Raw genomic sequence first — 12,496 nt, 5'->3', positions numbered from 1 at the left:
ACCTGGTCCAGTGCTTGGCTGGACGTAATTGGGATGTTCCCTGTTTTGTATGGTGGGGGTGGGTTCAGGAACCATGGCCTAGGCACCTAGCAAGCATGACATAAATACCTGAAAAACTGAAGTAAATGTCACTCAGTACACTGACCCAGTGCCTTTTGTACCATCCGACTTGTTTTCTGGAATTTCATTCACACACAGCCACATGGGACTGGAAAGCAAGGATGTCAAACTCTGATCAGATCCTCAATGAGTTTATCAATGACTGCTGTGCAAACAGCAGCTGGCTTCAGCCTTCACTCTTTCATAAGTATCTACTTTCTCTCAATTTTCTTGAAAAAAAATGACCTCTCTTGGCCTGTATTTTGTTTTGCTATTTTTTATAGAGATACATACCAGAAATCTTTTCATTTGTTTTCTAATACTACCATAAAAAAAAATCACAAGTACAGTGACAAATGGCATTCAGCATTCTGCTTCAAGGGCCAGGGTGCAAAGGAGGGTGGTGGGGAGTGCCGCTAACTCCCAGGCATCTGACCCTTTAAAGGGGGTAGTCATTCCTAGGCTCTCACTGTTGTTCAGGGACACAGGTCCAGTTATGTCAGACCTTCAGACATGTTTCAGAAGCTAGAAATTCAAGATTTTATGTGAAATCTTATTTTTGAATATAAGTCAATAGTTTTTCTCCTCCTCCCCTTCCTCCTTCTTCTTCTTCCTTCTTTTATTCTTTCTTCTTCTTCTTTCTCTTTCTCCTTCTTCTTCTAAACATGTGATTTCCTTTGTTGCCCAGGCTGATCAAATCCTCCTGCCTCAGCCTCCCAAAGTGTTAGGATTACAGGTAGGAGCCATTGCACCTAGCCAAATAATTACTTTATGTAAAAACTTAGTGTGTGAGCCAACTGTGCATTTAAACAAAGCTCCATTTGAACACCAGATCTGATTTCTTATAAATGCCAGCATGCAACTTCTAAAACAAAATAGTAGATCCTCTGTGCCATCTAGTACCCTCTGTGATAAGAATTGTTAGCACAAGAAATTCTAGGTTGATTGCTTAGTGCTAATTGTGAAATTAAAGACTGAAGGATCAGATCTGACATGCACCGAGTTTCCAGCTGCAAACACCAGCATGTTGTCAAAATTCGTTTGGTGCTTCTCCATCCTTCCATCACTCTTCCCAATGACAAAAATAATTAACATGTTCATATAAAAGCACAGAATGAACGGGAGACCTAATTTATCCACCTATTTCAGGGTCAGGCCTGTTATCAATATATGACAAGTTAATGGGTCTTAATTAAAAAAGCAGCAGTAAAGCAATTTAGGAAACTGAAGGATTATTATGAGTTGTCACTGTGACAGCCTGTTTTGTGCACCATGGTAGAGAACAGATTTGCTTTCCATGGTATCACAGATCCATCATCCTGAAACTACTTGCTCTTGGTTGCAGAGAGACGTTTTCTTCTCTTTGAAAGAAATGCCTGGGCTAGTGGATGCTTCTAGAGTGACAGCAGCAATGCATGATGGGAACCAGGAAGACTATGGAAGCCAGCACAAGAGGGGGTAGTGGGACTGACAGCAGGCAAGGGTCCTCGCAGAAAGCATGAGCCAAAGATCAGGACATGGCTGCACATTGGGGACACTCTCAACCTATGGCTCTTCCCCCAGCCCCCACAATCCAGTAGGTTTCTGAGGACCTTCAGGATCCTCCCGACATGGCCACACTTCCTTTCCCCCCTGCAACTCAGTGGGTTTCTAAGGATTGTCAGGACACCCCCAACATGGGTTTCTAAGGACTGTCAGGACTGCCCCCCCACCACCGTTGGTATCTAAAGACTTTCAGGACCTCTTCCCCCGTGGGTTTCTAAGGACTATCAGGACACCACCCCCCCATGGGTTTCTAAGGACTGTCAGGACACCCACCTTCATGGGTTTCTAAAGACTGTCAGGATTCCCCCACCCCCATGGGTTTCTAAGGACTGTCAGGGCCCCTCTGTGGCCGTACATTCTCCAGGATCCTCTGAGATCTTTCTCAGTTAGGCTTCAGCCTTGACCTACAGAAACTTGAAAAAAACACTCATGTGGTTTCCAATGATGCCAGGCCACATTCCCTAAGATGACACCAGTCCTCTTCATGTGCCTAAATGAGAAAGCTCAAGGCTGCCAGAATAAGTTACCATTTCTTCCTGCCAACACCTGACGGCAGGGTCTCTGCCTCCCAGCCTCTGTGGGGGTGGGAGTCGAACTTCAACAGGAACCCGTTAGTAAACCCAGGTGGGTTTCATGGACCACCCCACTTCCTGATTTTGTAGCGTTTCATTTCCCTTACTCTGCCAAGCCTCCGCTCCTTCCCTCCGTAACCCATCATTCTCTCATGTTATCCTTTTTTCAGACAGAATCTTGCTCTGTTGCTTAGATTAGAGTGCAATGGTGCAATCATAGCTCACTATAGCCTTGAATTCCTGGGCTCAAGCAATCTACCCACGTCAGCCTCCCAGTAACTGGGACTGCAGGTGGATGCCACCATGCACAGCTATTTTTTTTTTTTAATTTTTTGCTGAAACAAGGTCTTGTTCTGTTGCCCAGGCTGGTCTGCACCTCCTGGCTTCAAGCAATCCTCCCACCTCACCAGCAAAGTGATGTGATCACAGGTGTGAACCACTGCGCCTGGCCCATTCTCACTTTAAAATGCCCAGTGACTTCTGTACAAATCAAAGTTGAGTTCAATTTCTGCTGGGCTCTCTTCCCCGCTGCAATAGTTGTTACTGATTAAAATCTGTCCTTCCCACTTTAGTGTTCAGCTTTATTCTACTTTGACAGAACTAAGAAATCTATTTTCAAAATATTTCTAAAATCCAGGTCCTCTTTGTCATTACTTTCTGGCCCTCATCATCACTTCCCTGGAATGGTGCGGAGGCTGCTTCCCAGCCAGTCCCCCTGCTCATAGCTCATCTTGTCTGTGGTATTTGGATCACATCCTGCCTGTTTAAAATACCCTCTAATTGCTCCAATTTACAAAGCAGAAATTAAAAACTGACCATCTGACAAATGTATACTTGGGCTAACTGTGGATTTATCACAATGTTAAATGTTTTCCCTTAAAGATGAGATCTCACGCTGTCGCCCAGGCTGGAGTGCAGTGGTACAATTATAGCTCGCTGCAACTTCAACCTCCCTGACTCAAGCCATAATCCCACGTCAGCCTCCCAAGTAGCTGGGACCACAGGGGCACTGCACCATGCCCAGCTCATATATATACACACACCTAGCTTTATTACGAAAAAAGCACTTTAGAAGGCTGAGGAGGGAGGATTGCTCCGGGCCAAGAGTTGAAGACCACCATAGGTCTTCCTATGTTGTCCAGGCTGGTCTTGAACTCCTGGGATTACAGGTGTGAGCCACTGTTCCTGGCCTTGAATTCATTTCATGGGTAATTGAAAGATTTTGCACAAACCCATAGATTTCTTGCAAGACTGGTCTACATTCCTGGATGACAGCATTGAAACGAAGTGATCCCATTTAGACAGTGTGTGCGTTCACCAGGTGGCCCAGTCCTATCCACTCTGTTACCCCTCACTATCCTCAGTTATGAACTTGCCGGCCCCCCAGGCATCAGCGTTTGCCCACCATTGCAAACAGGAGAACTGAGTCTGGGAAAGGGGAAATGAGACCCCAGGATACAGAAAGGTTCTAAGGAAATGTGGAGACGTTTCTTGCTAGGAAGGGTAAACAGCCTCAGGGACTGAGCGGTTCAGTGCCCACAGTGAGCATGGTGGGAGGTGCATCTCCAGAGAAAAGCAAAGTTCACAGGAAAAAATGTCAGTTCAGGGACCCCGGCGCCTATGTTTGTCACAAGGTAAGAAGCCGAGCCTTCCAACACAAAAAGGAAGTACAGCACGTCTCCTCAGAACCAGCACATCTTTAAACATGACCCAGGTGGCATCACTCAGGGTGGCCCCTTGGAAAGCCATGAAAGCCAGAAAAGAGGCTTTCCCTGCCACGATATTGAAATGTCTGTGCAGGAAGCCCTTTGAAATGCCCGAATCAGAGAGTGGATTCGCAAACCAAGCTTCTGCTTTATTTTTAAAGACTCTTAGCCCAACTTTTACTTTGAGAGTCAGGGACACGTGGAACATAAATTCTGGGCCCAAGAGCCATGTGGTCGCTGGCCAATCGGAAACCACAGTAGTGCCTCCCAGACCCGGCTCTTAGCCCCACTGCGCAGCTGAGTGGGCCTCAGAAACGTGCACTAAATCTCCCGGACGTGAGCCTCTGTGTACCACTTCTGCCCTCCTCTGCCTTGCCTGGCCCTGACTGCCTGCCTAGGGACCTGCAGTCTATCTGGCCCTCCATAAAGCTCTTTTCAGTTTTGTGTAAAACAGAAGGAAAGTAAAATTAGAGCCCAAATATAACAGAACTACTCAGGCAGGTAGCCAAGAAGCATTCCAAGCTCCTTAAGGTATTTTCCTTTCCATTGGCCTCTTAGGATTCAGGTTTGCCAAGGCTCAGAAGCAAGAGCCCAGGAGTGAATATTGCACAGAACAGCCATGAACCTGGCCTTCTTCTGAGAATGCAAAAGCCCTTTACACAGGATTTCCCGAGGTCAGCCCAAGCCCGGGCTCCCCACCCTCCCAGAATGCCTCAGCTAGCTGGCAAAACATTGTAAGTGGAAAGAGAGATTTGTCCGGAGTCAAAAACCATTTCACACAATAGCAAGACACATCCTGGGTGGAAATCACAGCTACAGAAACTGTGTCCTTCTTCCAGTCTTCACCTTGGCGCATCTGTGACCACAAACATGGTAAATTCACATCTTGTTCAATTTTAGATGCATCGTTTTCTCTATTCAAATACTTTACACTTGTGAGACACGTTACGTGGAAGTGATTTAAACTTGTCTTTTAACATGGCCAATAACCATCTTCTACATTTTTTTGAGTCATTAATTTGATATCTTCACTAAAAGAAATGCCAGTAATTTGAGGGTTTTCAGAGTGAAGTGCCTTGAGCACCTCCAGACAGCAAGGAAGTGGAGGTGTCGCTGTTATTATTCTGAGCCGATAAGAAACACATCACGGATTGGACACCAGGAATCCGTCACTGCCTGCCCGGCACACAGATAGAGCAGGTGTTGGCTGTAATTGCCTCTAGACTTCCTGCCATGGTCAGCTGAAAGTCAAACCTGTAAATGCTGCCTGACTGCAATAGAACTGGAGTCCACAGACATTTTTGCATCACTGCCTGGTGAAAATATACTGACCTGGTAGGATGAGGCAGAGAGGGACACGTTCGGAGCAGACGCGGCTGGAATAGCAACCAGCAAGCTGTCAGTCTTCACCGCCTTTTCTTGTCTTCGTTTCTTTTTTTACTTCTATGGCCAAAAGAGATGACAGACCTGTAAAAAAAATGGATTTGGTCATTTCCAGAAGAAGCTTTTTCTTTGATCTGTCCAAGAGCAGGTCAGTAGAAGGTATTTGTGTTAACCTGGATCCTCACTATGTATATTTCCTGAGCTTCTACATGGCAGTTCCACGTTTTAAAGTTCCCTTCGCTGTGGTAGCACAACTCCACACCAGACAGTCACCCTTGTTCCTGAGAGCCGCTGTGATCTCACTCATAAGTGGGAGCTGAACAATGAGAACACACGGACACAGGGAGGGGGACGTCACACACCGGGGCCTGTTGGGGGGTGGGGGGCAAGAGGAGGGAGAGCTTTAAGACAAATACCTAGGCTCAAGGTGTTTCCAGCAGATCTGAGGGAGGACTAAAACAGATGCACACACTTTGCTCTTCTGCATCACCACCGTTCACAGGCTCCCAGGAGCTCCTGTGATCGGCAGAGAGGAGATCATTCAAGTGGCTCCCACCTGGTACCCAAACCCCCGCAGCCTTCAGACCCAGCCCTTCTAATCTCCCATCTTCCTGGGCATCCTCCCTGGACAATCTGGTCCAGAATGGCCTGCCTCCTCTAGAGGCCCCAGGGCACGAGGATCCACGCCCTCTATTCCATAGCATTCTTGACTTCAGGTCAGGGGCTCTTTATCAAACATTTGTCCAGAGAGCAGCCCTAGCCCGTAAGTGTGTGTGAACCACAGAGTAGAGGTGTGGCCCCCGCTCACTATCCCCTCTGACCCTAGGCCTGGGTAAGACTGGGCTTTCCAAAAGCAATATAAGTGCACCAGGAACTTTCTGCGGTGTTCCTGGGAAAAGTAGGAAGGAGAAGGGAGAGAGATAATCAAGTAGGGGCGTGATTCAAGTCTCATTCTTGCTGGCACCTGCAGCGCAACTCCCAGTGTGAGCTGCACACCTTGGAGCTTGTCCCAACTTGAATCAAGGCAACGAGACTTAGGCATTGCTGTGGGCCAAGATGGGGAGACAGGAACCCTCTGGATTATCACTCTCAGCTTTCTGCATCCATGAGCAAAGTCCAGAGGCAGATCACTGAGGAGAGACACAGCGTGGCATTAGGTGCTGAAGAACACGGATGCGGTGGAGTGGTCCTGGGTGGGAAGGGGTGGGCAGAGCAACCACCAGCTTCAGGACCACCTTTATGGGTCAGCCTTCTCCCAGCCACACAAGGCGCACCAAGGAGCCAGAAACCAGAACTTTCATTTCCTTTGTGACTCTACTGGGTGCTCACAGAACCAGGATGGGAGAGGCACTGTTTAAAAAATGAACAATTACATAGCAATGTTCCAAGCATACAAGCATTAATTCACTTAGCTTCTCAATGTCTCAATTACTTCACGGGTAAAGTAAAGCTAATAATAATACCTACTTCATAGGCTTACAGGGAAGCTCAATAGCCCACTTCAGGTTACAGAGACGATCTGCCAAGGTTTGAACCCGGGCAGGCCAGCTCTGAATCTAAATGCTTAACCAAACCATGAAAATGAGTGCTGGCTCATAGAACCAGACAGATCCAGGTGCAAGTCCCAGTTTATATCAATAAAACTGCATGTCATCCACAATAGTTGAACTAATTTACACTCCCTCCAACAGTGTAAAAGCGTTCCTATTTCTCCACAGCCTCGCCAGCATGCTGTTTCCTGACTTTTTAATAGCCGCCATTCTAACTGGTGTGAGGTGATTCCTTAAGGATTTAGAACCAGAAATACCATTTGACTCAGCAATCCCATTACTGGGTATATGCCCAAATGGTTATAAATCATTCTATTATAAAGACACATGCACACGTATGTTTATTGCAGCACTATTTACAATAACAAAGACTTGGAACCAGCCCAAATTCCCATTAATGATAGACTTTGGGTAAAGAAAATGTGGCGCGTATACACCATAGAGCCATAAAAAAGAATGAGCTCATGTCCTTTGCAGGGACATGGATGAAGCTGGAAACCATCATTCTCAGCAAATTGATACAAGAACAGAAAACCAAACACTGCATGTTCTCACTCATAAGTGCGTGTTGAACAATGAGAACACATGGATATAGGGAGGGGACATCACACACTGAGGCCTATTGGGGGGTGGAGGGCAAGAGGAGGGAGAACATTAAGAAAAATACCTAATGCATGTGGGGATTAAAACCTATGTGACAAGTTGACAGAGGCAGCAAACCACCATGGCACATGTATACCTATATAACAAACCTGCATGTACTGTACATGTATACCTATATAACAAACCTGCATGTACTGCACATGTATACCTATATAACAAACCTGCATGTACTGTACATGTATCCCAGAACTTAAAATAAAAATTAAAAAATTAAAAAAAAAACTACATGTCATCGCTGAGCCTTCACTTTCCTATCTTCAAAATGGGCTTTTCCTTAAAAACAAGCCACTATTACCTGTATCTGTGTAAGAAATGTCCAGCCGGTGCTGAGGCCTTGCTGAGAACTCAAGAACTCTCAGCGACCACTACAAAATCCTCCGTAAAATTGACTGCTTGCAATCTTTGATACAGCAATACCTGTCCCCAGTAACTTCCAGGGACAGATGTGTTATGTGTGTGCATAGGAAAAACCTAAAATCCAGGCCACCCAGTACATTCATATGGTATTACCCAGGTCTACACACCCGGGGGCAGTCAGCCATGTCCGGAGACTTTCTGCGTTGTCACTGCTGAGGGAGGGGTGCTGCTGGCATCTCATGGGTAGAGGCCAGGGAGGTTGCTAAGCACCCCACAATACACAGGACAGCCCTTTTGCTACCCTTTCTTTCCAACACAACAACGATAAAAGCAACTGCCAACGCACATATTCAAGGCACAGGTCTGAGTATATTGTAAAGGTGATCTCTAATACCTCTCTGAGGAAGGATCTCCTATCAGCCCCTGTATAGTTAGGGAGACGAGACTTGAAGAGGCTGAGTAATTTGTCCAGGATCACACAGTAGACGGGGGAGCCTGGATTTGAATCACTGTCATGTAGAGACCAGAGTGTACACACTTCACCTTATACATTGTTCAAGAAACTTTCCTAAGTTTGAGCACAAATTGCAAGGCAGAAAATGAAAAAGCATGTAACCTGGTAGTTCTAGCAACTGATTTACTTCCATAAAAGATTCTTTGGTTGCAGGAAGCTTTATCTCTGTGTTAATGATGGCAGTGTATTAAATTATGGGCTAAGCGTGGTATCAATCTGTAAAATAACTTATGAAATCTAAGCTTTACTTTTTCTCATAGTTATTAATGGTTGGGGTTAGACTCTCTTGGGAGCCCCTCAATTGGAAGGAAGATTGACCAAAATGCATACACAGGACTTGAACCAAACCCATGTGAATTCAAAGGGAAGGCAGATTTATTATCTTTTGCTCCCCAGAGGTGGAGGTAGCCAGCTGTTCTCTTCATCACTGGGGAGGATATTAAACACGATTCTTTACACACGGGGAAAAAAATAGTTGATTCTGAGAACAGCGTTGGTGAAAAGGGCCTTTGGTTGGAACAGCACACACATAACCTCTCCCAAGACAGCAGGTCACCCTCTCTGGAATCTCATCCTCGGTCTCCAGCTCGGAAACTTGGGACATTTTGCTGCAAATCTACTAACGTTCCCTAAAGGGTGACCTCTAGTGCTCATGGTGATCCCACCACAGGGCTGCAGGCTGCCACTCTGCAAAGAGAATTACCTTAGTCAAGGCTGGTGGAAACATGAAAGCCTGCCATTAAAATAAACACATGCTAGACTGGTTCTCCGGGAATTAGCCATTTGGACTCTCCTCAGGAATCATTAACTGGACATTTTGCCTGACTTTGGTTATCCTTTGGAAAAAGCAATCTTTTTTTAAAAAAACAATAGAAAACTACAAAGCACTGTACAAAGAGGACTTTGGGCACCATCAGTTCCTCTCAAAACTCCTATGATGAGATTATTACTCAGAAAAGCCTAGGTTATTCCAGAGTAACAAATTAACGCTGAAATTCCAGTGGCTAAAAAAATCTAAAAGTTGATTTCCTGCTAATGCAAATTATGATTCTGACCAGACAATTCTGCAGGGCAGTCATCCTCCATGCAGTGACTCAAGGATCCAGGCACCTCCACACTTGTGGTGCCACCATATCAAAAGTTGGCTTCCAGGTCACCACAGCAAGAAAGAACAAAATTGGGAGTTTTGGATCGCTTCCTAAATACTTTGGCACTTCTGCTTATAGCCCATTTGTCATAAGTAGTCATAGAACACCCCAAGTGCAAGGAGACTGAGAAATATATTGACAGGACATGAGAAATACCTCTGTCATCATTTATTTGTGTTACACACACTCCAATTATGCTCTTTTAGTTCTCTTACAATGTACAGTATTGTTGACTGTAGTCACCCTGTTGCACTATCAAATCTAGATCTTATTTATTTAACCTAACCACATTTTTACCCATTAATCTCCCTCAGATGTAGATGAGCAGCCTGATGAATGTGGCCTATTCCAAATATTTTTTCCCATCAACCCAGAAACTAGTGCTGATTTTTAGAGAATTTTAGGTGATACTTTGGTAAAATTACTGAAATTATACTTCTCCTAATCATATTATGCTATTTTCTATAATCTTGTAACTCTAAGATCAAATTTAAGATAAGGAATATATTTATGCCCCATATCCATTAGCAACAAGATCATTAAATTTCTTTAGGCACTATTATTTAGAAAAAAGAAAAAAAAACCTTTCCAATTATTTTCAGCAGGAAAAAATTTACAGAGCTTACAGCTTAGCATTTAATCACTTTTCTTTTTTGCATTGGTGAATCATTTTGAGCTTATGATAATTTCAAAATAAATATTTTTTAAAGCCTCAGGGCATTCATTATGTAATGATCATTTGAAAGATTTTTTGGTTATGGTGTTCTGAAATGAATAAAAAGGCTGTTCATAGCAACACTTATTTCTATATTAAAAAGATGAAATTGCTCATTAAATGGTACAAGTCAATTTCTTTCATCAGCGTAACTGCCCATTTTAGTGAAGATTCCATCTCTGAATTAAGCAAATGGCTCTACATTTCGAAGTCAATACCTATATTCTGTTTTCTCTAACGTGAACATCTCAGACACCTCAGTGTTGTCAGCCTCTTTATTACGCCTCTCTCTGAAGAGACTGAAGACAGCGTTTTGTTGTTATTGTTGCCATTGTGTGTTTTGTACTTTTGCTTTTTTTTAAGGCAATATGTTTGTGTGTTAGCTATGGTCTGGCTGGTCATGATATTTTTAAAAAGTATGGTGAGGCCAAGTAGCCCGTTTAACAATAAATGTAAAGTGCTCACATTTCTGTTGGTCTGTTTGGAATTTCCCTAAGGAGGGTTATTTTTTTCTGTAATAAAACCAGAAATCGAATTCAATAAACAATAGTTGGTCTGTGGGAGTTTGTGGCTAATCTGAGTGTGGAACAGCCTGTGGACTTTGTTTATTTCCTTTTCCCAACCAAACCCTTGAAACTAGAGGCTGGGAGGAAGGGGTAGAGTTGAGGGGCGTTGGGTTGGATGGAAGAAATGACCTTGCAGATCATTTTGAATTCTGTAATGCATGCAAAAAGTAATGAGAATGAGATAGCTGAAGCTTCGATTCTTTAGAGAGAGATTTAAATTCATTTGTCCATTACAGGAGGCAAAAAAAAAAATGCCATTATTAATTTAGGCAATTGGAGAACTCTGAAAGCAATATTTAATACTTTTTTTTTTTTTAAAAAAGCCTGTCCTGAGAGATCAGCCCACAGCCTAGGAAATCTTAATTTTTATAGTATTTCAAATGAAGAAAGGTCATTTCTTGGATGTGCTTGACAGAAGATTGTAATTTTAAACTGGTAATTTAATGAGAAGTGGGGTTTCCATAAAAAGGGAAGGAACTTTTGAGGAAGTAAAATTAGAGTACATGTTCTGTCCACCATGGCATTTCCAAACAGATCAGTAATCCCAACGTTGCCACCTGCTCTGCCACGCTTTCCCGAAAAACGCCAGTTCTTCGGTACATACATCTGCTTTTCCTGCCTTCTCAATGCACCAAACAAGACCTCAGACCTTTTTCCTACGACATCTGATCCAGGCGCTATTTCTCTGCTCTGACTGCTAAACAGAGAGAACATTGCATTTTGATCTTCCCGGATTTATGGCAGAGATGGGGCAGTCAGCCTGGGAGGGCACCCAGTGGAGTGAGCCCACAGTGTAGAGGGGTGAGTGCCTCCTGAGGAATCTTGTGCCCTCTGCAGTCCACGTTTTCTAGCAGATCCAAGAGGTCACTTAAGGAGTTTTGAACAACCTATACTGTAACATCCAGATGACGTCTCAGCCTCATCTGCGCTTGTCCCATTGTTACCTAACCAAACGGAGTCACTTTGCCTGTGTGCAATGGAAAGCCAAAAAACTGACACACTGGATGTTTGCAGAAAAAAAAAAATGCCAGTCAATTGGCAACGAGACAGGAGGAAACCCTCAAAGCTGTCTCCCTGAGCTGGGGGCTGAGCAAGGTTTTATAAGCACAGGGTAATAAGGTGTGATCTGATTGGATCTGGCACTGAGGTGATGCTGGGAGGCATCATCTGACCGATCCCGCCGGACGATGCCAGGGTTTGATGTGGTTGAATCCTGGATCCCGCCACATGGCATCCACTTTTAAATGTGGTTTCACTCCTCAGTTTGAGCACTTGGGGCTGCCCATGGTTGCGCACTTGATTCATCTGGGCATGCTCCAGCGATGTGACCTTTGACCTGCGGGTTCATGGCAACTGAACAACAACTCACAACCTCGTTACGTGAAAGGTTGAGCCAGACAGGTCTGGTGCAGTTACACATCCCCACAGGATCTGGTTTTATTGACTGTGGGGCAGCGTGGGCATTCAGTTTTTTTAAGCTCCTCAGGTGATTCTAGCACGCAGCAGGGGCTGAGAGCCACAGAGTTACTTTCTGAGAAGGAATAAATATCAGCAAAGAAAGAGAGACAGGAAAGGCCCTTGGCAGCAGCCTGGTGAGTAAGGGGTGAGGTGGCACCAGGCCAGGTTGGAGGATGAGCACAATGAGGACCCACAGGGCCTATCGACTGTGTTAGGATAA

The 12,496-nt window shown here is 44.6% G+C and overlaps 1 long non-coding RNA gene across 1 annotated transcript; it reads right to left on the bottom strand.

The window, feature by feature from the left end:
* Nucleotides 1-5,362: 5,362 nt before the first annotated feature.
* On the bottom strand, nt 5,363-7,554 carry LOC116530964. The gene is made up of 3 exons (XR_004260189.1): nt 7,523-7,554; nt 5,491-5,721; nt 5,363-5,389 (listed from the first exon to the last, which is right to left on the bottom strand). It is a non-coding gene; the product is annotated as an uncharacterized LOC116530964 (long non-coding RNA).
* Nucleotides 7,555-12,496: the final 4,942 nt, after the last annotated feature.

This window comes from Sapajus apella, unplaced genomic scaffold (genome assembly GCF_009761245.1).
Source record: "Sapajus apella isolate SASKATOON/1434 unplaced genomic scaffold, GSC_monkey_1.0 scaffold68, whole genome shotgun sequence".
Taxonomy (NCBI): domain Eukaryota; kingdom Metazoa; phylum Chordata; class Mammalia; order Primates; family Cebidae; genus Sapajus; species Sapajus apella.
Note: the sequence above shows the minus strand (reverse complement) of the source record. Positions and strands in the feature narration are given on the sequence as shown.